Below are 25909 nucleotides of genomic sequence, written 5' to 3'. Positions count from 1 at the left end.
TTGCTTGCCCTCTTCCATTCAATTATTGGTCATGGTCCATTTCTACCTGACCCCATGCTCACTATGTATGTGTACAATGTGTTTCATACATATTACATACATGGCCCACGGCCAAATATTGAATGGAACATTGTTAAAGCAGGGAGTTGAACTCTTGAACTGATGAGCCAAATTTTCCACATTGTCCAACACACCAAGACCTGGTTAAATGCATTCAAATAAGACCTTTAAGTCGTTAAGTCCAAAACGACGCATTATTTCATAAACTTTTCCCCATAACATATTTCGATAACATATTTAGCTGCTTAAAATATGCACAGCTCACTTTATAACATACTGGCTTGGCCATTATGTACTACAATAATATTACCCTATAACCTAACCGGTCAGAGCCGGTGAAGTAAAACCAATGACCCATGACCTCAGCGTTAACCCTCTGTCCCCACAGTGACCTGGACGACTGAGACTCACCTGACAGCTGCAGAACCAGGAGCAAAGCCAGTGGAACCGCGGAGCGCAGCATCGCCCCACACTCAGCTGGAACTCAAATGTCACTAACACGTTTGTATTTTTCACTCCTTCCTTCACTTCACCTCCTCAAAATCACAACGTCCAATAAAAACACTTTCAAATATCACAAAGAGGATTCACTTCAAACCTCAGAGTTTCACCCACGCCTCACTTAACATTCGGCTTAATGAAAAACAGATGTAGCTTTTTATTTATTTTGAACGATGCTCATGGTTTGAAAAGTTTGTAGAAAAAGAGGAAACTGTGAGTCTATTTATAAGAGTTTCTCTTTCTACAGATCATTCACAGCCGCTCGAGGTTTTTTCCTTTTTTGGTGTTGACAGTGAGCGAGTGTCCGAGAAACGTCACACTGAGCAAAGGCAGTTTAACACCTCAGACCCGGCATTAAATACTCTCGTCATCAATCAAAACCCTTGAGTTTCAATGGTTTAATGGTTGGAGATTCTCCGTGATCCAGCTCAGAGTGATGGGATTCACGGCTCTTTATCAGGAGCCGACTTCTATTCACTCCATCAGGTGCTCGAGGGTTCAGTCCACGTGTGTTTTGTGGATCTGGAGAAAGCGTAGCAGGAAATCTCACAGAACGAAGATATTTTCCCACACATTAAGAATATCACAAAGATTGGTTTTTACCATCTTGTCATCTTTGTCTAGACAGAGGGCAGATTTATAAATGTCCTGCTACGTGTGGACAAGGCCCGTGTCCCCCGTGGTGCCCTGTGGGGGGCGCTCTGGGAGTGTGCGGTCCGGGGCCCTCTGCGTTCCCTGTACGAGCTGGCAGTAAGTCAGACCTGTTCCCAGTGCGTGTTGGTGTCCCCCAGGGCTGCACTTTGTCACCGGTTCTGTTCATTACCTTCATGGACAGAACCTCTCGGGGCTGGAGGGCGTCCTTCATCTCTGCTGTTTGAAGATGTTGTTCTGTCTGACCTCCAGCTGCTCTGGGGGAGGTTTGCAGCCGAGTGTGAAGCGGCCGGGATGAGGATCAGCACCTCCAAATCCGAGGCCATGGTTCTCCAGCGGAAAAAGGAGATGGTGGACACAGGCGGCCGAAATGAGTTTCCTCCACAGGGTGTCTGAGGGTGAGGAGCTCAGTTACTCGGAGGGAGCTCAGCCACTGCTCCTCTACCTTGTGTTTGTTTTGTTGCTCTGGTTTCCCATATCAAACTAAAACATACACAATAGGGCATGCAGGATACAGGCTCAGACCTAAAGTGCCTTGTTTGAGTCAGTCGGACGTATCTCACCCACAGACCTAAACTGGAGGTTAATAATTCTGTTCTGAGGGAGATTATATAATGTCCATCTGGTAACCTGAGCAAACGCTCTCAGAGAAAAGGCTTTTCTATCTAAATGTGTCCTAAATCCTCAACATTCATGTCCCATTCATGTCATTTGCACATTAAGACCCGCCCCCACGGAACATCCTTGTTGCCATATTTGAGTTTACTGTAAACTTGTGGATTATGAATAAAAGGAACTGCGTCTCGATGAGGAAATAAGCCGAGTTTTTAGTCAAATGTGTCAGAGCAGACACAGACCGAGGCGGCCATGGCTCGTCCGGCTCACGTCCTGGTTCTGGAGCTGCTTTTGGCTTTAACAGGTAATTTATTCACTGTATAACTTTATTTTATTGAGATATTACTAAAACTACGAGACTACAGCCACTGGGAACTACTTTGAGGATAACAAGACTCCAGTTTTTTGGTTTAGTCTTCATTTAATCTCAATAATTTAAAAAAGTTAAAGTTTTTCTACACTTCTATTAAGAAAAAGAAACAATGAAGGTGTTTTGTCATGTTAGTGCCGAAGCCCCAGGTCACGACTTTGTGTCCAGTGAGGCTCCTGTTGTGATAATGATATTCACAAAACCATTGATTGATTGACTGAACATATTAACCCCTTAACTCCCGCCTGAACCGAGCACATTTTCTCCAATTTGGCTTTACCCCAATCCAAAAGCTTCTGGAAAAAAGCTGTGAAAAGGCAACAAAACTGAGACGAAAACAATGATGGAAATGTGACAAAAAAGTGAGAAAACATTGACAAAAAAGTGATGAAAAATGAATGAAGAAGTGGCAAAGATGTCACAAAAATGTCATAAGAAATTGACAAAAAATGACGAAAAAATGAGAAAAAATTGACAAAAAAATTACAAAAAATTGACAAAAAAGTAACAAAAATTTGACGAAAAAATGAGAAAAATGTGATAGAAAATTTGACGAAAAAATGAGAAAAATTTGACAAAAAAATTACAAAAAATTGACAAAAAAGTAACAAAGATTTGACCAAAAAAATGACCAAAAAATGACAAAAATGTGACAAAAAATTACAATAAAATGACAAAAAAGAAAAAAAAATGAGTTGAATACCCAACAAAAAAATGATGGAAAAAAAATGTGCTGACGTGAGGAAAAAGATCCTCTCGGTTCAGGCGGGAGTTAAGAGGTTACCTTCTGGATGATGTTGAAAACGGTGTCTTCTCTATTGTTATTGTTCATTGTTCAAGATGAAGCAGCAGTTTTGTCTTTGACAGCGCTGACGGAGCCAGACATGTTTGTGGAAGAGGAACACGAGGCCGTTTTGACGTGTGATAAAGTCCACGTGGGACAGGATCGCTGCAACACGATGGCATGGACCTACAGTGACCCAAGGAACTCAAACCCGGTGGAGGAGTTCATCACTCTGGGAGACCTGCTCCCTCATCCCGGACACAAACACGAGGCCACTCTGACAGAAAGCTGCTCTTTGGTTTTGAAAAAGGTGCAGATTCAGCGACAAGGGCGTTACAAGTGTAAACAGGTGGACGAGTTGCTAACAGAGGTGTCTGAAGCCTCCATCATGTTATCAGTGGTTTCATGTGAGTATGTCTCTACTGCACTTTTTATGACATCATCAGGTGGAACAGAATGGACTGAATATGCAGTTACTCAGAACATTATAGACCCAGTAAACCTGGTCAGTTAGTTTATTTCACAACACAATCAGGAAATTCAACTTATTAACCATCATGTTACGCTAGTGTGAAAAATGGACAACCTTCTCATTGTAAAAGTGAGTTGACTTTCTTCAGAGTGAGACTTTAGGTCAGACACCATGAGTGACAGTAACATGTGGCTAAATACAGTGAGCTCTTTGTTTGCAGTAAAAAGGCTGAGGCCTCATTGCTCTTCAGGCACAGACTGAGAAGTGAAGAAGGAAGTCATGGAGCTTCTGCTTTAGACAGAACTTCAGACTTCTGCTGCAGGTAAGAGTCACATCATATTCTGAAACTCAGATATGTAGTAGAAACATAATGTATGGAAAATTATTATTACGAAAAGAAAAATATTTGAAAATCATTTATCTAATAAAAAAAAAATGTTATTTTATTTACTCTCATTCTAAAAAAACCCAAAACAAACCCAGGTCATTTGTATCTGCTGTAGGTCATGTTTGTCCCAGTTCCTCTGAGTCGTGGTGCAGCAGGACTGATGTGGACAGATGTTACAGAAGAAGCTCGTGAGGTTCATTTCTTCAACAGTTTCTATAGTAACTATTTTCTCCAAAGTAAAAGTAGATCTACCACAGTCCTGTCCACATGGTCCACCATGACCCACCACGACTCAGAGGAACCGGGACAAACATGACTTTACAGCAGATACAACTGGTTAGGGTTTGTTTTGTTTTTTTTGATTAGATAAAGGATTTTCAAATATGTTTCTTTTTGTAATTGTAATAATAATTTTCCATATATTATGTTTTTACTACATATTTGAGTTTCAGAATATGATGTGACTCTTACATGCATCAGAAGTCTGAAGTTCTGTCTAAAGCAGAAGCTCCATGACTTCCTTCTTCACTTCTCAGTCTGTGACTGAAGAGCAATGAGGCCTCAGCCTTTTTACTGCAAACAAAGAGCTCACTGTATTTAGCCTCATGTCACTGTCACTCATGGTGTTTGACCTAAAGTCTCACTCTGAAGAAAGTCAACTCACATTTACACTGAGAAGGTTGGAAGGGCGCCCCCTTGTGTCACCTTGCATCCAAATGCCCGGAAGAAGGCGACACGAGGGTTAAAGTCGTGTTATGTTGGTGAGAGGGTGAGTGTAACGGAATGAGTTTACAGCATTAAACATAGAACATGCATTATGATAAAGATTATCTTCAGGAAGCTTTAGGAGGCCATGATGGAAGAGCATTTGTAGGAGAATTCATCATGGACCATGAAGTAGCTCTGACAGCTTTATTTTGTAGTATCAGAATTTTAGTAGTGTAGGGAGTATTATTCCAAATAATGTTACAATAGTTCAAACACAGATCGATACAATGACCAGAGCTCTTCTCATGGGAGCGATTGTCTCACTTGGAAAAGTAGGTTTACCATTTTGGACGCCTCTTTAAGTAGTTCATCGATGTGTTATTCCTTGTGTGGTTGTTTCTCTACAGTGACTGAACATGTGGACAGTGAAGAAGTGAGGCTGAACTGTTATGTGTCTTCCCCACACGCCTGTAACTCTGTTCAAGTGAAACTACTGTACAAAGGAACTCAGGTGACAACGGATCAAACATCTGGACCAGTCAGATCCTACCCGTGCGACACCTCCGTCTCTTTCCGTCCCGAGTTCTTCAGCACCAGGAGGAGGGATCTGTTCTCCTGTGAGATCAGCCACAGAAACAGGAGATATTCATTCAGACTCAGAGAGAAACCAACAGGTGAGAAACAGCAAAACCCTAATGTATTTTAACCTCTCTCCAGTTTGGCTTTACCCAAATCTAAAAGCTTCTTTAACCTCTTAACTCCCACCTGAACCGAGAGGATCTTTTTCCTCACGTTATCAGATTCTTTTTCCATCATTTTGTTGTTGGGTATTCAACTCATTTTTGTCACATTTTTGTCATTTTTTCGTAAATATTTTATCAAATTTTTGTTATTTCTTTGTCACATTTTTGTCACATTTTTCGTCAATTTTTTGTCACATTTTTGTCATTTTTTCGTCAATTTTTTTAATCAATTTTTGTCATTTTTTTGCTACATTTTTGTCACATTTTTCGTCCATTTTTTGTCAATGTTTTCTCACTTTTTTGTCACATTTCCATAGTTTTTTTTGTCTCAGTTTTGTTGCTTTTTCACAGCTTTTTTCCAGAAGCTTTTGCACTGGGGTAAATCCAAACTGGAGAAAATGTGCTCGGTTCAGGTGGGAGGTAAGGGGTTAAAAAAGCGTAAAAATAGACAAGAATGAGACGAGAACAAGGATGAAAATGCAACAAAAGTGATGAAAATTTGACAAAAAGACAATGGAAATTTGATTACAATGTTAATTTCTTGTTCACTTTCAGAGGAGCCCGTGACAAATGACACAGAGTCCGTCAACAACAACAACAACAACAACAAAGGAGGAGGAGCTTTTTCAGGTACTGGATACAGATTTGTTCAGGAAACATTTAGAACATTTATTTGTTTCTGGCTGGAACATATAAGAAAGCTTGAGCACCTGCCAGAGCACACGCTAAGATTTGAACTGAATCAAAGCAGCTTCTGAACAGAAATCAGACTTTATTATCACTTTAATGCAGTGACATCAGGTTCAGTCACTTTAATGTTGGTCTAAACAGAAACTGTATTAACTCAAAGGTGTGTTGTAGGTCACCTGATCAGAGACGTTTTACTGATCGTGGGGCTGGTGATGCTGCTCCTCTCTGTGGCTGCTCTTCACCTCTACGCCAGGGTCAAAGGTCAGTCCCCTCATCATCGTCATCGGCCCATTTCTGTCGGAGCTAAACGTTTGTCTGTTTCAGGGAGAGGAGCGTCTGAGAGGAGCCGCACCAACGTGAGTCTGACACGTCTGTTAGTCCCAGTTTAGTCCTAGTTTAGTCCCAGTTTAGGCCTGGTTAAGCCCCACTTTAGGCCTGTTTTAGCCCCAGTTTAGGCCTGGTTTAGCCCCAGTTTAGTCCTGGTTTAGCCATAGTTTAGGCCTGGTTTAGTCCTGGTTTAGCCCCAGTTTAGGCCTGGTTTAGCCCCAGTTTAGTCCTGGTTTAGCCATAGTTTAGGCCTGGTTAAGCCCCACTTTAGGCCCGATTTAGAACCTGTTTAGTCCTGGTTTAGTCCCAGTTTAGTCCTGGTTTAGCCATAGTTTAGGCCTGGTTTAGTCCTGGTTTAGCCCCAGTTTAGGCCTGGTTTAGCCCCAGTTTAGTCCTGGTTTAGCCATAGTTTAGGCCTGGTTAAGCCCCACTTTAGGCCCGATTTAGAACCTGTTTAGTCCTGGTTTAGCCCCAGTTTAGTCCTGGTTTAGCCCCAGTTTAGTCCTGGTTTAGCCCCAGTTTAGTCCTGGTTTAGTCCTGGTTTAGTCCTGGTTTAGCCCCAGTTTAGTCCTGGTTTAGCCCCAGTTTAGTCCTGGTTTAGTCCTGGTTTAGTCCCAGTTTAGTCCTGGTTTAGCCCCAGTTTAGGCCTGGTTTAGTCCCAGTTTAGGCCTGGTTTAGTCCCAGTTTAGTCCTGGTTTAGCCCCAGTTTAGTCTTGGTTTAGCCCCAGTTTAGTCCTGGTTTAGTCCCAGTTTAGTCTTGGTTTAGCCCCAGTTTAGTCCTGCTTTAGTCCCAGTTTAGGCCTGGTTTAGTCCCAGTTTAGGCCTGGTTTAGTCCCAGTTTAGTCCTGGTTTAGCCCCAGTTTAGTCTTGGTTTAGCCCCAGTTTAGTCCTGGTTTAGTCCCAGTTTAGTCTTGGTTTAGCCCCAGTTTAGGCCTGGTTTAGTCCCAGTTTAGTCCTGGTTTAGTCCCAGTTTAGTCTTGGTTTAGCCCCAGTTTAGTCCTGGTTTAGTCCCAGTTTAGTCCTGGTTTAGCCCCAGTTTAGTCCTGGTTTAGTCCCAGTTTAGTCCTGGTTTAGCCCCAGTTTAGTCCTGGTTTAGTCCCAGTTTAGTCCTGGTTTAGCCCCAGTTTAGTCCTGGTTTAGTCCCAGTTTAGTCCTGGTTTAGCCCCAGTTTAGTCCTGGTTTAGCCCCAGTTTAGTCCTGGTTTAGTCCCAGTTTAGTCCTGGTTTAGTCCCAGTTTAGTCCCAGTTTAGTCCTGGTTTAGCCCCAGTTTAGTCCTGGTTTAGCCCCAGTTTAGTCCTGGTTTAGTCCCAGTTTAGTCCTGGTTTAGTCCCAGTTTAGTCCTGGTTTAGTCCCAGTTTAGTCCTGGTTTAGTCCCAGTTTAGTCCTGGTTTAGTCCCAGTTTAGTCCTGGTTTACTCCTGTCATTGATCTGATGGTCGTCTGTGTAAAAAGCTTCTCTGTCATATTGTTTTGGCTCATTATTACATCAGTCCATTCTTTCTAAAGGGCCGTGTGTTTCCGCAGGTGAACACAGGGGGCGCTGTGGTCTATGAGAACGTGGCAGAGCCTTCTGTCTCCGTCAGATTCCACTCACAGCCGTCTGAAAACTAACACATACCAAATGTTTAAAATCGCTCGTCCTGATTATTGCGACTCAAATATTATTCAGGAAGTGGAGATGAAAAAACTTTGATTAAACGTCTCTTTTGAATCTGCTTTTTGTAGAAGATTATGTTTTGTGCTTCATTGGAAAAACTTGTGAACTTTGAGAGTTTATGTGCTTGAACTAGTGTTTTTAGCTAATGTTAGTCTATGGATAATCTATGCTAACAGCTGCAAACATGGCGGATCTCCATGGTAACCGAAGCAAGAGGATATATTTCTTACTTGTATTATGTATGTATTATGTAGCCTATATTCATTTATTGACTTCTTAGTGTTAAGGGGAACTGGGGCCGTCGTCTCTCGCTACCAAAGAAGGACAAAAACACTTCACAGTCTCTGTTCCACGAACGAGTGATGAACATGTCTTAAAAATAGAGTTTGACCGCACTTGTTGCTGCAACTTTTTCCACAATATAGTTCCCCTTTTTGGTATGAAGTCATTGTGGTCATCTGTGTGTCCTTTAGTTTAGTGCATGTTCATTCAAGCTGTTGAATTTTAGGTTTATTATGTTTTGATTTTACACACATGTAGGGTATGAGGGTTTATTAATCAATTAATTTGTTTATTAATTCATTAATAGGTTGTAGATTAGCCTTAAAAATTTAACGGGGCACCAGTTCGGAAAAGCAAACAAAATAAAAGTAAGAAATGGAGGCTAAACTACAGATTTATCTGAAGGAAGTAAGATCTTGAACGTATACATTGACCCTTAGTCTGAAATAATAAACACAGACATTACCAAAGCAAACTGTGGTTTATGGAGGTTTAATAATCATAATCAATTAACAGACGGCCTTAAATATTAAAGTGCAAACAGGAAAACCTAGAAGGCTAACAGGATGAATAATCAGATAAAATGTTCTAAAATTGTATCTGAAAGTCAGTAAGGTGGTTTGCGTAGAAGTTATGTGAGTCTTTTTGAGCCAGGTCTGTGAGATGCGCTTACGACCGTGAGAGAAAGGTTTCCACGCCAACTGTGGTCCGGCGTTTCAAAGTCCTGGTGTCCGACGGCCTTTGGTCGTGGTCTCTCGGGTGGCGATCTCAAGCTCATGCAGGCGGGGGGGGGGGGGTTAGCTTGACAAGCTAGACTCTAAATGGTTGCGCTGAAAGCTCAGCGATCACAATGTTCTTAAAAGAAGTAACTGATAGTTACAAATCACGTCAAATGACGGGCTCAAACTTAAAGATTCTTGTGGTCCATCTGAGACAAAGAGAGGTCAGAGTTCAGCGGGGGATGTCGCCATGTGCTTATCCTGCCGTCTCTCCTTCTTCTGTCTGAACAAGAGAAACTTCAACTGTCCAACTCCAACTCTCACATAAGTCTTACACAGGCTAAGGGAACTACTTCCTTACCCTTCCTTTATACCGGGGGCGGCCCCTTTGTCTCCGCGGGACTCGACCAATCGATTCAGTCCGTAACTTGATATGATTGGCGCCTAAGTCACGGTGGGATGGGAGGAAGAATTCAGGAAATACATTTCTATTGTAAAAACACATTAACAACTTCACAAACTTTCCAGATGCATTACCGACATTTCGACAGTATGTTTGTACATTGCATTTTTGTTGACCTTGGGAAAATCCATCATTAGAACAGATTGGTTGAGTTCATTCTCACTGTCCATGAATTAAAGAATTGGCTTATTACTCAAATCGGATGTTTGAGATTCAGTCTTTAGTCCAATTCGAAGGTCATTAAAAAGTTCTCATCTCTGGTTGTGAGGTCGAAAGATAAGATCGTCACAGTCTTCATTTGTCCTGAACTGTGTTTGATCTGATCAGCCATTCACAAGACAGGAAGTCAAGAAATTCCAATGCCATAAAATGGTCTGGGGGTTTTGGAGTGGGGTTTTTGCTCATCTCTGGTATGCGGTAACCATGGCGATAGGGCATAGGTCACCCTCACACGCGACACACCATAACCACTCGTCAAGTCATTATTATGATTTATTAGATCGATGCTGCCCTCCTTCTCCGTCTACAATCGATTGCGTCTCCGATCTGCTTCCTATACCTCTCATCACCGCTTCATCTCTGTCAACAACTGCAAATCCCACACGGTGTCCCCCAAGGGTCGGTGCTTGGCCCCCTCCTCTTTAACATCTAAATGTTTCCCCTCGGTCAGATCATCCTCCACCAGGGACTCCACTTCCACTGCTACACTGACGACACCTACAAGCTCGTCCTCCTCACTTACAAGTCCCTCTATAACCTGGCCCCGCCTCCTCCGCACTGCCGACCAATCAGCTCACTGCCATCACCCGCACTAATCACCCGGCCTTAGGGGACTGAGCCTTGACCATCGCACCATTACTCAAAACCTGTTCAACACCCGTTCCTTAACCTCTTAGCCCCGCCTTAATCACGCCTTAACCCCGCCCTAACCACGCACATTTTCTACAGTTCAACCAAATCAACCAAAAGGAAGATGAAAACGAGGATGAAAACGTTGCAAAAACCCAACAAAAAGGCAACAAAAATGTGTTGATCAAATGACAAAAATGTGACAAAAAAGTGAAAAAATTATGAAAAATATGAAAATAAAGTGATGAAAAATGATGGGGAAAAAAAGTGACAAGTATTGAATAATATAGCCAAAAATATGTAAAATATGACAAAAATTAATGAAAAATGACAAAAAATGTGTCAGAAAAGGGAAAAAAAAAAGATAATAAAGTGATGAAAAATTATGAAAAATATATGTTTTTAAAAAGTGATAAAAATGTATTAAAAGAATTGTGAAAAATTATGACATTTTTTTTTTAAAATGACAAAAATATGAAAGAAAAAATGGCAGAAAAGTGACTTTTTGGTTTGAAGTCACTGTGGACCATTAATATGCAGCCGTTAACAAAAATGGCCTTACACTTGTCTTGTAATAAACATGTTTGTATATATATATATATGTTATTTTTCCCCATGTGGGCGTGTTTCTGAACTTACTGTACTGGATGATGTAACAGGAACAGCGCCTTCACCCAGAGTCAAAGAGGAAATGAACCGAGTCTCTAAAGGAAGTTCTTCTGTCAGAGCAGACACAGACCGAGGAGGCCATGGCTCGTCCGGTTCACGTCCTGGTTCTGGAGCTGCTTTTGGCTTTAACGGGTAATTTATTCACTTTATAACTTTATTTTATCGAGGTATTACGAAAACTACGAGGCTGCATCTACTTTAAGGATAACAACACACCCGTTTTTTTGGTTTAGTCTTGATTTATGAAAAAATAAAAATATTTAGTTTAGTTAATCCCTTAACTCCCACCTGAACCGAGCACATTTTGTCCAGTTTGGCTTTACCCCAGTCCAAAAGCTTCTGGAAAAAAGCTGTGAAAATAGCAACAAAACTGAGACGAAAACAATGATGGAAATGTGACAAAAAAGTGAGAAAACATTGACAAAAAAGTGACAAAAAAAATGATGAAAAAGTGGCAAAAATGTCACAAGAAATTGACAAAAAATTGAAGAAAAAATGACAAAAAAACGACAAAAAAATGACTAAAATGTGATAAAAATGTGACAAAAAATGACAAAAATTTCATAAAAATGTGACAAAAAAATTACAAAAAATGGACGAAAAAATGACAAAAATGTGACGAAAAATGACAAAAAAAGTTACAAAAATGAGTCGAATACCCAACAAAAAAATGATGGAAAAAAAATCTGATGGCGTGAGGAAAAAGATCTTCTCGGTTCAGGCGGGAGTTAAGAGGTTAAATTCATTTTAAAAGCCTAATAATACACACTCCAGAACAGTAGGTGGTGCTGTGCAGATGTAACTGTTAATTGACTCATAACAAGGAAGAAGGTTTGTCCCCGCCGTGTTGCCGTACAGACGGGGATTCTGAACACATTTTGATGTTCTTGAAGCTGCAGAGATACTTTTAGCAGTAGTAGTAACATTTAGCAGTAGTATCTGTGCTTTCCCACGAGTGACGAAACAAACACTTTGACCAAACTCTGTTTTCTGTCTATACTGTAAAGCAGGGGTAGGCAACGTCAGGCCCGCGGGCCAAATCCGGCCCTCCAGCACAGAACCTCTGGCCCTCAAGATGATTTTGAGAAACATTATTATTAGAGGTGGGCCGTTAACGGCGTTAACGTGCTGCGTTAACGCGAGACTCTTATCGCGCGATAAAAAAAATATCGCCGTTAATCTATTCTCAAAGCTGGTTGGGAGCTGGGTCTATACTCTGCTATGATGACTTTCACCGTGATATTTTATGCAGGGCTTAAAGTATTCCGGCCTGAGGCCTCTGGCGCAAGCAAAGTGTATCAGACTGCAAATTATTTGTCCGGTTTTTGTGAAAAAACTCGCCTTTCCCGCACTTACGGTCCATGAATGCATCTCACGCGCAGCCTCGCTCTGAAACCAAAACAACTGCCACGCGGATGCTGTAGCTACTTTTGTTATGGATTAAGTTTTGCCAAATGGACGCTATGATCAGACGAGTGAGAATCGGCTAAAGAGGCGAAGAGCAGCAGGTTCTACGACTGATCCACAGTGAGTTTATTTACTTCTTCTGTGAGGACAGTCGGGCTAACGGGGTCGCATCACCCGCGCTAAAATAAGCACTAAAAGCCCCGCACGAGAGCGCGGTGTCGGACCTGCCCCGCTCCGTGCCTCCTTCTGCAGCCGTGCGCGCGGTGAGACAGGTGCGCGCGGTGAGACATGTGTGCGCGGTGAGACATGTGTGCGCGGTGAGACAGGTGCGCGCGGTGAGACATGTGTGCGCGGTGTGACAGGTGCGTGCGGTGAGACATGTGTGCGCGGTGAGACATGTGTGCGCGGTGAGACATGTGTGCGGTGAGACAGGTGCGTGCGGTGAGACATGTGTGCGGTGAGACAGGTGCGTGCGGTGAGACATGTGTGCGGTGAGACATGTGTGCGGTGAGACAGGTGCGTGCGGTGAGACATGTGTGCGCGGTGAGACATGTGCGCGGTGTGACAGGTGCGTGCGGTGAGACAGGTGTGCGGTGAGACAGGTGTGCGCGGTGAGACATGTGCGCGGTGTGACAGGTGCGCACGGTGAGACATGTGTGCGGTGAGACAGGTGCGTGCGGTGAGACATGTGTGCGCGGTGAGACATGTGCGCGGTGTGACAGGTGCGTGCGGTGAGACAGGTGCGCACGGTGAGACATGTGTGCGCGGTGAGACATGTGTGCGGTGAGACAGGTGCGTGCGGTGAGACATGTGTGCGGTGAGACAGGTGCGTGCGGTGAGACATGTGTGCGGTGAGACAGGTGCGTGCGGTGAGACATGTGTGCGCGGTGAGACATGTGTGCGGTGAGACAGGTGCGCGCGGTGAGACAGGTGCGCGCGGTGAGACAGGTGCTCACGGTGAGACATGTGTGCGCGGTGAGACATGTGTGCGCGGTGAGACATGTGTGCGGTGAGACAGGTGCGTGCGGTGAGACATGTGTGCGCGGTGAGACTTGTGTGCGCGGTGAGACATGTGTGCGGTGAGACAGGTGCGTGCGGTGAGACATGTGTGCGCGGTGAGACTTGTGTGCGGTGAGACATGTGCGCGGTGAGACATGTGTGCGGTGAGACAGGTGCGTGCGGTGAGACATGTGTGCGCGGTGAGACTTGTGTGCGGTGAGACAGGTGCGTGCGGTGAGACATGTGTGCGCGGTGAGACTTGTGTGCGCGGTGAGACAGGTGTGCGCGGTGAGACATGTGTGCGGTGAGACATGTGTGCGCGGTGAGACATGTGTGCGCGGTGAGACAGGTGTGCGCGGTGAGACATGTGTGCGGTGAGACATGTGTGCGCGGTGAGACAGGTGCGTGCGGTGAGACATGTGTGCGCGGTGAGACATGTGCGCGGTGAGACAGGTGCTCGCGGTGAGACAAGTGCGCGCGGTGAGACAGGTGCTCGCGGTGAGACAGGTGCTCGCGGTGAGACAGGTGTGCGCGGTGAGACAGGTGCTCGCGGTGAGACAGGTGCTCGCGGTGAGACAGGTGTGCGCGGTGAGACAGGTGCTCACGGTGAGACAGGTGCGCGCGGTGAGACAGGTGCGCGCGGTGAGACAGGTGCGCGCGGTGAGACAGGTGCGCGCGGTGAGACAGGTGCGCGCGGTGAGACAGGTGCTCACGGTGAGACAGGTGCGCGCGGTGAGACAGGTGCGCGCGGTGAGACAGGTGCTCACGGTGAGACAGGTGCTCGCGGTGAGACAGGTGCTCGCGGTGAGACAGGTGCTCGCGGTGAGACAAGTGCGCGCGGTGAGACAGGTGCGCGCGGTGAGACAGGTGCTCACGGTGAGACAGGTGCGCGCGGTGAGACAGGTGCGCGCGGTGAGACAGGTGCTCACGGTGAGACAGGTGCTCGCGGTGAGACAGGTGTGCGCGGTGAGACAAGTGCGCGCGGTGAGACAAGTGCTCGCGGTGAGACAGGTGCTCGCGGTGAGACAGGTGCTCGCGGTGAGACAGGTGCGCGCGGTGAGACAGGTGCGCGCGGTGAGACAAGTGCGCGCGGTGAGACAGGTGTGCGCGGTGAGACAAGTGCGCGCGGTGAGACAGGTGCGCGCGGTGAGACAGGTGCTCGCGGTGAGACAAGTGCGCGCGGTGAGACAGGTGCGCGCGGTGAGACAGGTGCTCGCGGTGAGACAAGTGCGCGCGGTGAGACAGGTGCTCGCGGTGAGACAAGTGCGCGCGGTGAGACAGGTGCGCGCGGTGAGACAGGTGCTCACGGTGAGACAGGTGCGCGCGGTGAGACAGGTGCTCGCGGTGAGACAGGTGCTCGCGGTGAGACAAGTGCGCGCGGTGAGACAGGTGCTCGCGGTGAGACAAGTGCGCGCGGTGAGACAGGTGCTCACGGTGAGACAGGTGCGCGCGGTGAGACAGGTGCGCGCGGTGAGACAGGTGCTCGCGGTGAGACAGGTGCTCGCGGTGAGACAGGTGCTCGCGGTGAGACAAGTGCGCGCGGTGAGACAGGTGCGCGCGGTGAGACAGGTGCTCGCGGTGAGACAAGTGCGCGCGGTGAGACAGGTGCTCGCGGTGAGACAAGTGCGCGCGGTGAGACAGGTGCGCGCGGTGAGACAGGTGCTCACGGTGAGACAGGTGCGCGCGGTGAGACAGGTGCTCGCGGTGAGACAGGTGCTCGCGGTGAGACAAGTGCGCGCGGTGAGACAGGTGCTCACGGTGAGACAAGTGCGCGCGGTGAGACAGGTGCTCACGGTGAGACAAGTGCGCGCGGTGAGACAGGTGCTCACGGTGAGACAGGTGCGCGCGGTGAGACAAGTGCGCGCGGTGAGACAAGTGCGCGCGGTGAGACAAGTGCGCGCGGTGAGACAGGTGCTCACGGTGAGACAGGTGCGCGCGGTGAGACAGGTGCTCGCGGTGAGACAGGTGCTCGCGGTGAGACAGGTGCTCGCGGTGAGACAAGTGCGCGCGGTGAGACAGGTGCTCACGGTGAGACAGGTGCGCGCGGTGAGACAGGTGCTCGCGGTGAGACAGGTGCTCGCGGTGAGACAGGTGCGCGCGGTGAGACAAGTGCGCGCGGTGAGACAGGTGCTCGCGGTGAGACAGGTGCGCGCGGTGAGACAGGTGCTCACGGTGAGACAGGTGCGCGCGGTGAGACAGGTGCTCGCGGTGAGACAGGTGCTCGCGGTGAGACAAGTGCGCGCGGTGAGACAGGTGCTCACGGTGAGACAAGTGCGCGCGGTGAGACAGGTGCTCACGGTGAGACAAGTGCGCGCGGTGAGACAGGTGCTCACGGTGAGACAGGTGCGCGCGGTGAGACAAGTGCGCGCGGTGAGACAGGTGCGCGCAGTGAGACAGGTGCTCGCGGTGAGACAGGTGCGCGCGGTGAGACAGGTGCTCACGGTGAGACAAGTGCTCGCGGTGAGACAGGTGCTCGCGGTGAGACAAGTGCGCGCGGTGAGACAGGTGCTCACGGTGAGACAGGTGCGTGCGGTGAGACAGGTGCTCGCGGTGAGACAGGTGCTCGCGGTGAGACAAGTGCGTGCGGTGAGACAGGTGCTCGCGGTGAGACAGGTGCTCGCGGTGAGACAGGTGCGCGCGGTGAGACAGGTGCGCGCGGTGAGACAGGTGCGTGCGGTGAGACAAGTGCGTGCGGTGAGACAGGTGCTCGCGGTGAGACAGGTGCGCGCGGTGAGACAAGTGCGCGCGGTGAGACAGGTGCTCGCGGTGAGACAGGTGCTCGCGGTGAGACAAGTGCGCGCGGTGAGACAGGTGCTCACGGTGAGACAGGTGCGCGCGGTGAGACAGGTGCTCGCGGTGAGACAGGTGCGCGCGGTGAGACAGGTGCGCGCGGTGAGACAGGTGCGCGCGGTGAGACAAGTGCGCGCGGTTAGACAGGTGCTCGCGGTGAGACAGGTGCTCGCGGTGAGACAGGTGCGCGCGGTGAGACAGGTGCTCGCGGTGAGACAGGTGCTCGCGGTGAGACAGGTGCGCGCGGTGAGACAGGTGCGCGCGGTGAGACAGGTGCGCGCGGTGAGACAAGTGCTCGCGGTGAGACAGGTGCTCGCGGTGAGACAGGTGCGCGCGGTGAGACAGGTGCGCGCGGTGAGACAGGTGCGCGCGGTGAGACAGGTGCGCGCGGTGAGACAGGTGCGCGCGGTGAGACAGGTGCGCGCGGTGAGACAGGTGCTCACGGTGAGACAGGTGCTCGCGGTGAGACAAGTGCGCGCGGTGAGACAGGTGCTCACGGTGAGACAGGTGCGCGCGGTGAGACAGGTGCTCGCGGTGAGACAGGTGCGCGCGGTGAGACAGGTGCGCGCGGTGAGACAGGTGCGCGCGGTGAGACAGGTGCGCGCGGTGAGACAGGTGCGCGCGGTGAGACAAGTGCGCGCGGTGAGACAGGTGCGCGCGGTGAGACAGGTGCTCACGGTGAGACAGGTGCGCGCGGTGAGACAAGTGCGCGCGGTGAGACAGGTGTGGGCGGTGAGACAGGTGCTCGCGGTGAGACAGGTGCGCGCGGTGAGACAGGTGTGCACGGGAACGACACGCTGCGTAACCCCCCCGAGCTGTTGCCGCTGACCCGCTGTTAAAAGCGAAACGTAACGCCTACATATTGAACAGAGCCTCGCACTGTCACAAATACCCGATTCGAGTGGAGTCTATGTTCCGCAAACACGCACACAGTGGCGTGAACGCGCACACGTGTCAGCTCCAGCCAAATCTAACCAACAGCCTGATTAACAAACTATGACACTTAATCCTTTACTTACTGGATTATTTTGAAAAATATTGAACTTTACATTTTGGTCTATACTTGTATTTTACCTCCCATATATTAAGTGTTTGCACAAATTGGGAATACATTAGGTCCAAGTGCAGAGTAAATGTGTAATAAAAAAGTTAAATAAAAAATATTGGCCTAGGCTACATTGCCTATATACAGTAGCCTCTATTTAACGTTTTTCTTTTTTCTTTTAAAGCACCGATAAGAGCACCATTAAAGTCCCGGATCTTTTTTCTGTAGCAGGTCATAGTTGCAGAAGAGGAGATTTAGTTTGTCACCAGAAATATGATTGGCACAAAGCTACTGACTGTAAACAGTTCATCAGGACCTTTAATGTCGGCCTACAGTTCAACATTAATGTTTAACTGAATAAACAGTTAGTAAACACAAGTGCATCTTCTTGAACATGAATTATTTTCATCACCAATTATCATAGTGGAACGTTCTCATGCAGTTTGTGATGCATTTTGGAAACAGGAGATGAGCCCCTGGTCTAATGCACCGCCTGACCTGAGAAACTCGTTCTCAAAGATTTACTTTTAGTCATTATTTGGGCAGCACACATATTCTGAATGGCTTCGGCAGAATTCAAGCGAGACATTTTAATCTAGATTAATCTAGATTAATTTCAGAATTAATCTAGATTAATCTAGATTAAAAAAAATAATCTATGCCCACCTCTAATTATTATGCAAATAAGAGATCAAATTCCTTTAACAGTTCTCCAAAAATGCAAGAAATAGTGTCAGTATTTTAAAGATGTAACAGTGATTCTCAATGGGTCAGGAACCAAAAGTGGGTCGCGAAACCTTTTTCAGTGGGTCGCTCGTCTATAGGGAACTTTTTTCAATATTTTCCATCTGAAACTGCAGGGAATGTCAGTTTTTAAAGGCCTATCTACTGCTTGTACAATATAGATACAATATTTGGTACGATATATGACAAATAAAGGGTTTATTTGGGTTACTGATGTAAAAAAAAACAGTTCTTTACCTTAACTTCTTAACTCCCACCTGAACCGAGTACATTTTCTCCAAATTGGCTTTACCCCAATCCAAAAGCTTCTGGAAAAAAGGTGTGAAAATAGTGACAAAACTGAGACGAAAACAATGATGAAAATGTGACAAAAAAGTAAGAAAAGTTCGACAAAATGACAAAAAAAAATGTCAAAAATGTGGCAAAAAATTTACAAAAAAATGACAAAAATGACAAAAATGAGTCAACAAAAAAATGATGGGAAAAAAACCTGATGACGTGAGGAAAAAGATCCTCTCGGTCCAGGCGGGAGTTAAGAGGTTAAGCTAAAATGTTGAGGTTCGGCCCTTGGTGTTTTGGCGATGATGAAAATTGTCCCAAACTTGCCTACCCCTGCTGTAGAGTTTCATTATAGGGTTTATTCATTTCAGAAGGATGTTGAAAACTGTTCACTCTCTGTGTCGCTGTTATCGACCTGTTCCTGTCAAAGATAAAGCAGTAGTTTTGTCTTTCACAGCACTCACAGACCCAGTGCCGGACATGTTTATAAAAGAGGAACAAGGAGCCGTTCTGACATGTGGCAAAGTTCAAGACAAACAGGAACTCTGCAACAAGACGACGTGGCTGTACAATAACCCAAAGACCTCCAACCCGGCGGTGGAGTTAATCACTCTGGGAGAAGTGCGTCCTGCTCCCAAATACAATTACAAGGTCGCTCTGACAGAAAGCTGCTCTTTGGTTATTAACAACGCACAGATTGAGCAACAAGGCCGTTATGCGTGTAAACAGTACGACGAGGCGCAGAGAGAAGTGTCTGACGCCGTGATCATGTTATCAGTGGTTTCATGTGAGTATGTCTCTACTGCACTTTTTATCTTTTACTCCAAAATGATAAAAATCACTACATGGACTTTATAACCACACCCTATGACACCATCAGGTGGAACAGAATGGACTGAATATGCAGTTACTCAGAACATTATAGACCCAGTAAACAAAACCTTCTCAGTGTAAATGTGAGTTGACTTTCTTCAGAGTGAGACTTTAGGTCAGACACCATGAGTGACAGTAACATGAGGCTAAACACAGTGAGCTCTTTGTTTCCAGTAAAAAGGCTGAGGCCTCATTGCTCTTCAGTCACAGACTGAGAAGTGAAGAAGGAAGTCATGGAGCTTCTGCTTTAGACAGAACTTCAGACTTCTGCTGCAGGTAAGAGTCACATCATATTCTGAAACTCAAATCTGTAGTAAAAACATAATATATGGAAAATTATTATTACAAAAAGAAAAATATTTGAAAATCATTTATCTAATAAAAAAAAAAAATGTTATTTTATTTACTCTCATTCTAAAAAAAACAAAACAAACCCAGGTCATTTGTATCTGCTGTAGGTCATGTTTGTCCCAGTTCCTCTGAGTCGTGGGGCAGCAGGACTGATGTGGACAGATGTTACAGAAGAAGCTCGTGAGGTTCATTTCTTCAACAGTTTCTATAGTAACTATTTTCTCCAAAGTAAAAGTAGATCTACCACAGTCCTGTCCACATCTGTCATGGTCCACCAGGACCCACCACGACTCAGAGGAACTGGGACAAACATGACTTTACAGCAGATACAACTGGTTATATTAGGGTTTTTTTTTTTTTTTTTTTATTAGATACAGGATTTTCAAATATGTTTCTTTTTGTAATTGTAATTTTCCATATATTATGTTTTTTCTACATATTTGAGTTTCAGAATATGATGTGACTCTTACCTGCAGCAGAAGTCTGAAGTTCTGTCTAAAGCAGAAGCTCCATGACTTCCTTCTTCACTTCTCAGTCTGTGACTGAAGAGCAATGAGGCCTCAGCCTTTTTACTGGAAACAAAGAGCTCACTGTATTTAGCCTCATGTTACTGTCACTCATGGTAAGGCAAGGCAAGGCAAGTTTATTTGTAGAGCACAATTCATACACAAGGCAATTCAAAGTGCTTCACAGTTGAAAACAAATAGAATCAATAAAAACATCAACATAAAATTAATCAATTACAGTAAAAGGCGAGAGTGCAGATAAATACTTTCAGTCATATGCATTGGTAAAAAGAACTGTTTTCAGCCTGGATTTGAACATTGTCAGAGTTGAGGCCTGTCTCACATCCTCGTGAAGACTGTTCCAGATTTTAGCTGCATGAAACTGAAACGCAGCCTCACCGTGTTTATTATTGACTCTGGGAACCACCAGGAGGCCCCTCCCTGAAGTTCTCAGGGCCCGAGATGGTTCATACGGCTCTAACATGTCAGAGATGTACTTTGGAGCTAAACCATGAAAAGACTTGTACACGAGCAGAGCTGTTTTAAAGTCTATTCTCTGAGTGACAGGAAGCCAGTGCAGAGACCGGAGCACTGGACTAATATGGTCATATTTCCTGGTTCTTGTCAGGACTCGAGCAGCAGCGTTCTGGATGTACTGTAGCTGTCTGATAGCTCGTTTAGAGAGGCCAGTGAGTAGGCCGTTACAGTAGTCTAACCTGCTGGAGACAAATGCATGGATAAGTCTCTCTAAGTCTGGTTTTGACACTATTCCTCTGATCTTAGCAATGTTTTTCAGATGGTAAAAAGCTGCTGATGTTATTGCTTTGATGTGGCTGTTTAAGTTCAGGTCTGAGTCCATGATTACTCCTAGATTTCTAACCTGATTTTTTGGTTTTAGAGAGAGAGACTCAAGGTGACTGACAACACTTTGTCTTTGTGCCTGTGGGCCAAAAACAATGATCTCAGTTTTGTCTGAGTTTAGTTGGAGAAAGTTGTTTTGCATCCACAAACTGATCTGTTGGATGCAGTGACAGAGTGTATCTACAGGCCCATGTTCACCAGCCGTCAGTGACACGTAGATTTGAGTGTCATCTGCATAGTTGTGGTACGACACATTGTTGCTGTTTATTAGCTGACCCAATGGAAGCATGTACAAGTTGAATAAGAGGGGTCCCAAGATTGACCCCTGGGGGACTCCACAGGTCTTGGTAATTTTGTCTGAGACACAGTTGCCAATTTCAACAAAGTACGTCCTGTCCTCGAGATAGGACTTAAACCAGTTTAGAGCAGTACCAGAGATTCCCACCCAGTTTTCTAGCCTGTGAAGTAAGATCCCGTGGTCCACTGTGTCAAAGGCAGCGCTCAGGTCCAGCAGAACTAAAACTGAGACCTTACCTGCGTTGGTGTTCATGCGGATATCATTTGTCACCTTGATCAGAGCTGTCTCAGTGCTGTGGTGGGGCCTAAAGCCTGACTGGAAAGTATCAAACACATTGTTAGACAGGAGAAAGTAAGTGAGCTGCTGATATACTACTTTCTCTAGGACTTTTCCTAAGAATGGCAGGTTTGATATGGGCCGGTAGTTGTTCATTACCTTGGCATCAAGGCTGCTCTTCTTTAGAAGAGGCTTAATGACTGCAGTTTTCAAGGCCTTTGGAAATGCTCCAGTCTGGAGTGAGATGTTAACTAACTGAGCAAGTTGTGGTAACAAGCTGGTCAGCATAGACTTCAGAAATCTAGTGGGTAATTCATCAAGGCAGTATGTACATGAACTCAGACCAGAGATAACCTCTTCGATTGTTTTGTCAGTAACAGGTGTGAAATGTGTCAGCCCAAGGTGTTTATCTGGTGGCAGAGTTTCTTTTTGTGTTGTGGAATTTATGGCATTTTTAATGCTTTGGACTTTGTCATAGAAAAATATTGCAAACTCATTACACTTAGATGTCGAGATTAGTTCTAGGGGCAGTGAAACTGGAGGGTTAGTTAATCTGTTTACTGTGGAAAACAGAACACGAGAATTGTTTCTGCAGTTTGAGATGATTGTAGAGAAGTACTTCTCCCTTGCTCCACGCAAAATCTGGTTGAACACACAAAGCACTTCTTTGTAAACCTCAAAATGAACCTGGAGCTTTGACTTGCGCCATTTCCGTTCGGCTTTTCGGCACTCCCTTTTCTGTGCCCTGACCGAAACTTCACTTCTCCAAGGTGCCTTTTGCCTATTGTTAACCATTTTAACCTTGACAGGAGCAATAGTATCCAAAACATTTAAGACCCTTGATGTGTAAGAGTCCAACAGATTATCAACATTAGAACATGGGGCATTTTCAAATCTGATCATCTCCATAAACTGTGTCTTCGTTTTATCATTTATGTGTCTTCTTTGAATAACTCCAGGCCCAACCACTGGTTTAGGTGTCACACACAGGTCAAAGAAGACACAAAAATGATCAGATAATGCAACATTAACAACATTCACATTTGATATATTAACACCTTTTGTAATAACTAGATCTAGAGTGTGGCCTTTGTTGTGAGTCGCCTCACTCACGTGCTGAGTTAAACCAAACATTTCAAGGACAGCACTGAGTTCTTTTGCATGCCTGTCGTTGGTCACATCCACATGCACATTAAAATCACCTGAAATTACTAAACAATCTAAATCAATGCATATAAATGACAGTAATTGAGTAAAATCTTCAATAAAACAGTTCTGTGGTGGTTTGTAAATAGTCATATAAAGTATGGAAGATTGTTTTATCTCAATTTTGAATGACACATACTCAAACGATGGAAAAACCCCAAATGACAATTTTTGCAGGAGTAAATTGTCCTTGAATATGGCACAAACACCCCCACCCCTCTGGTTTTGGCGTGTTTCAGACACAAAATTGAAGTGAGATGGACTACACTCAATCAAAACTGCATTACCAGTGTTTTTGTCTAGCCATGTTTCAGTTAAAAACATAAAATCTAGATTATGAGAGGAAATAAAACTATTTATTAAAAAGGACTTGTTTTTTAGCGATCTGACATTGAGTACAGCATGTTTGAGATTTATCTGTGTTTGAGTGGGTGGAATCTTTTTGCAGGGGATATGGATTAGATTTCTTTGATTGGACGGTCTGACTGTCCCTCTCTTATCTAATCTATGTTGTTTGACAGTACTAATTGTCTTGTAAGAACACACACCCTCTATGGACCTCTGGTTGGTTTTGAGTTTGCTATGTATGGTAGCAACGCAGAGGCCCCTAATGTCCTAGACAGCAGCAGTGAAGCTGCTGGAGATAACAGCTGTGGGCGCCGGTGGTGGGGGCCGAGCTGGGGAGACCTTGGTGTCTGACCTAAAGTCTCACACTGAAGAAAGTCAACTCACATTTACACTGAGAAGGTTGGAAGGGCGCCCCCTTGTGTCACCTTGCATCCAAATGCCCGGAAGAAGGCGACACGAGGGTTAAAGTCGTGTTATGTTGGTGAGAGGGTGAGTGTAACGGAATGAGTTTACAGCATTAAACATAGAACATGCATTATGATAAAGATTATCTTCAGGAAGCTTTAGGAGGCCATGATGGAAGAGCATTTGTAGGAGAATTCATCACGGACCATGAAGTAGCTCTGACAGCTTTATTTTGTAATGTCAGAAGTTTAGTAGTGTAGGGAGTATTATTCCAAATAATGTTACAATAGTTCAAACAGAGATCGATACAATGACCAGAGCTCTTCTCATGGGAGCGATTGTCTCACTTTGAAAAGTAGGTTTACCATTTTGGACGCCTCTTTAAGTAGTTCATCGATGTGTTATTCCTTGTGTGGTTGTTTCTCTACAGTGACTGAACATGTGGACAGTGAAGAAGTGAGGCTGAACTGTTATGTGTCTTCCCCACACGCCTGTAACTCTGTTCAAGTGAAACTACTGTACAAAGGAACTCAGGTGACAACGGATCAAACATCTGGACCAGTCAGATCCTACCCGTGCGACACCTCCGTCTCTTTCCATCCCGAGTTCTTCAGCACCAGGAGGAGGGATCTGTTCTCCTGTGAGATCAGCCACAGAAACAGGAGATATTCATTCAAACTCAGAGAGAAACCAACAGGTGAGAAACAGCAAAACCCTAATGTATTTTAACCTCTCTCCAGTTTGGCTTTACCCAAATCTAAAAGCTTCTTTAACCTCTTAACTCCCACCTGAACCGAGAGGATCTTTTTCCTCACATCATCAGATTTTTTTTCCATCATTTTTTTGTTGGGTTTTCAACTCATTTTTGTCACATTTTTGTCATTTTTTCGTAAATATGTAGTAATTTTTTTTGTAATTTAAAAAAAAAAAAAATGTATCAAATTTTTGTCATTTTTTCGTCAATTTTTTATCAAATTTTTGTTATTTCTTTGTCACATTTTTGTCATTTTTTCGTAAATATATAGTAATTTTTTTTGTAATTTAAAAAAAGAAAAAAAAGTATCACATTTTTGTCATTTTTTTGCTACATTTTTGTCACATTTTTTGTCACATTTTTGTCATTTTTTCGTCAATTTTTTATCAATTTTTGTCATTTTTTTGCTACATTTTTGTCACATTTTTTGTCACATTTTTGTCATTTTTTCGTCAATTTTTTATCAATTTTTGTCATTTTTTTGCTACATTTTTGTCACATTTTTTGTCACATTTTTGTCACATTTTTCGTCCATTTTTTGTCAATGTTTTCTCCCTTTTTTGTCACATTTCCATAGTTTTTTTTGTCTCAGTTTTGTTGCTTTTTCACAGCTTTTTTCCAGAAGCTTTTGCACTGGGGTAAATCCAAACTGGAGAAAATGTGCTCGGTTCAGGTGGGAGGTAAGGGGTTAAAAAAGCGTAAAAATAGACAAGAATGAGACGAGAACAAGGATGAAAATGCAACAAAAGTGATGAAAATTTGACAAAAAGACAATGGAAATTTGATTACAATGTTAATTTCTTGTTCACTTTCAGAGGAGCCCGTGACAAATGACACAGAGTCCGTCAACAACAACAACAACAACAACAACAAAGGAGGAGGAGCTTTTTCAGGTACTGGATACAGATTTGTTCAGGAAACATTTTGAACATTTATTTGTTTCTGGCTGGAACATATAAGAAAGCTTGAGCACCTGCCAGAGCACACGCTAAGATTTTAACTGAATCAAAGCAGCTTCTGAACAGAAATCAGACTTTATTATCACTTTAATGCAGTGACATCAGGTTCAGTCACTTTAATATTGGTCTAAACAGAAACTGTATTAACTCAGAGGTGTGTCGTAGGTCACCTGATCAGAGACGTTTTACTGATCGTGGGGCTGGTGATGCTGCTCCTCTCTGTGGCTGCTCTTCACCTCTACGCCAGGGTCAAAGGTCAGTCCCCACATCATCATCATCATCGTCATCATCATCATCATCATCATCATCATCACCATCATCATCGGCCCATTTCTGTCAGAGCTAAACGTTTGTCTGTTTCAGGGAGAGGAGCGTCTGAGAGGAGCCGCTCCAACGTGAGTCTGACACGTCTGTTAGCCCCAGTTTAGTCCTGGTTTAGCCCTAGTTTAGGCCTGGTTAAGCCCCACTTTAGGCCCGATTTAGAACCTGTTTAGTCCTCGTTTAGTCCCAGTTTAGGCCTGGTTTAGTCCCAGTTTAGTCCTGGTTTAGCCCTAGTTTAGGCCTGGTTAAGCCCCAGTTTAGTCCTGGTTTAGCCCCAGTTTAGTCCTGGTTTAGCCCCAGTTTAGTCCTGGTTTAGCCCCAGTTTAGTCCTGGTTTAGTCCCAGTTTAGTCCTGGTTTAGTCCCAGTTTAGGCCTGGTTAAGCCCCACTTTAGGCCCGATTTAGAACCTGTTTAGTCCTCGTTTAGTCCCAGTTTAGGCCTGGTTAAGCCCCAGTTTAGTCCTGGTTTAGCCCCAGTTTAGTCCTGGTTTAGCCCCAGTTTAGTCCTGGTTTAGCCCCAGTTTAGTCCTGGTTTAGCCCC

General features: G+C 45.1%; 2 long non-coding RNA genes across 2 annotated transcripts; both read left to right on the top strand.

The window, feature by feature from the left end:
- Nucleotides 1-2093: 2093 nt before the first annotated feature.
- On the top strand, nucleotides 2094-24031 carry LOC306974468. Its single transcript, XR_013793633.1, has 3 exons — nucleotides 2094-2131; nucleotides 18669-18998; nucleotides 23766-24031. It is a non-coding gene; the product is annotated as an uncharacterized lncRNA (long non-coding RNA).
- Nucleotides 6150-7976, top strand: LOC306974473. The gene is made up of 3 exons (XR_013793638.1): nucleotides 6150-6243; nucleotides 6307-6338; nucleotides 7833-7976. It is a non-coding gene; the product is annotated as an uncharacterized lncRNA (long non-coding RNA).
- Nucleotides 24032-25909: the final 1878 nt, after the last annotated feature.

Source organism: Gobius niger (genome assembly GCF_951799975.1).
Source record: "Gobius niger genome assembly, chromosome: 15".
NCBI classification, from domain to species: Eukaryota; Metazoa; Chordata; class Actinopteri; order Gobiiformes; family Gobiidae; genus Gobius; species Gobius niger.
The sequence above is the reverse complement of the archived record's forward strand: the minus strand, read 5'-3'. Positions and strand labels throughout refer to the sequence as shown.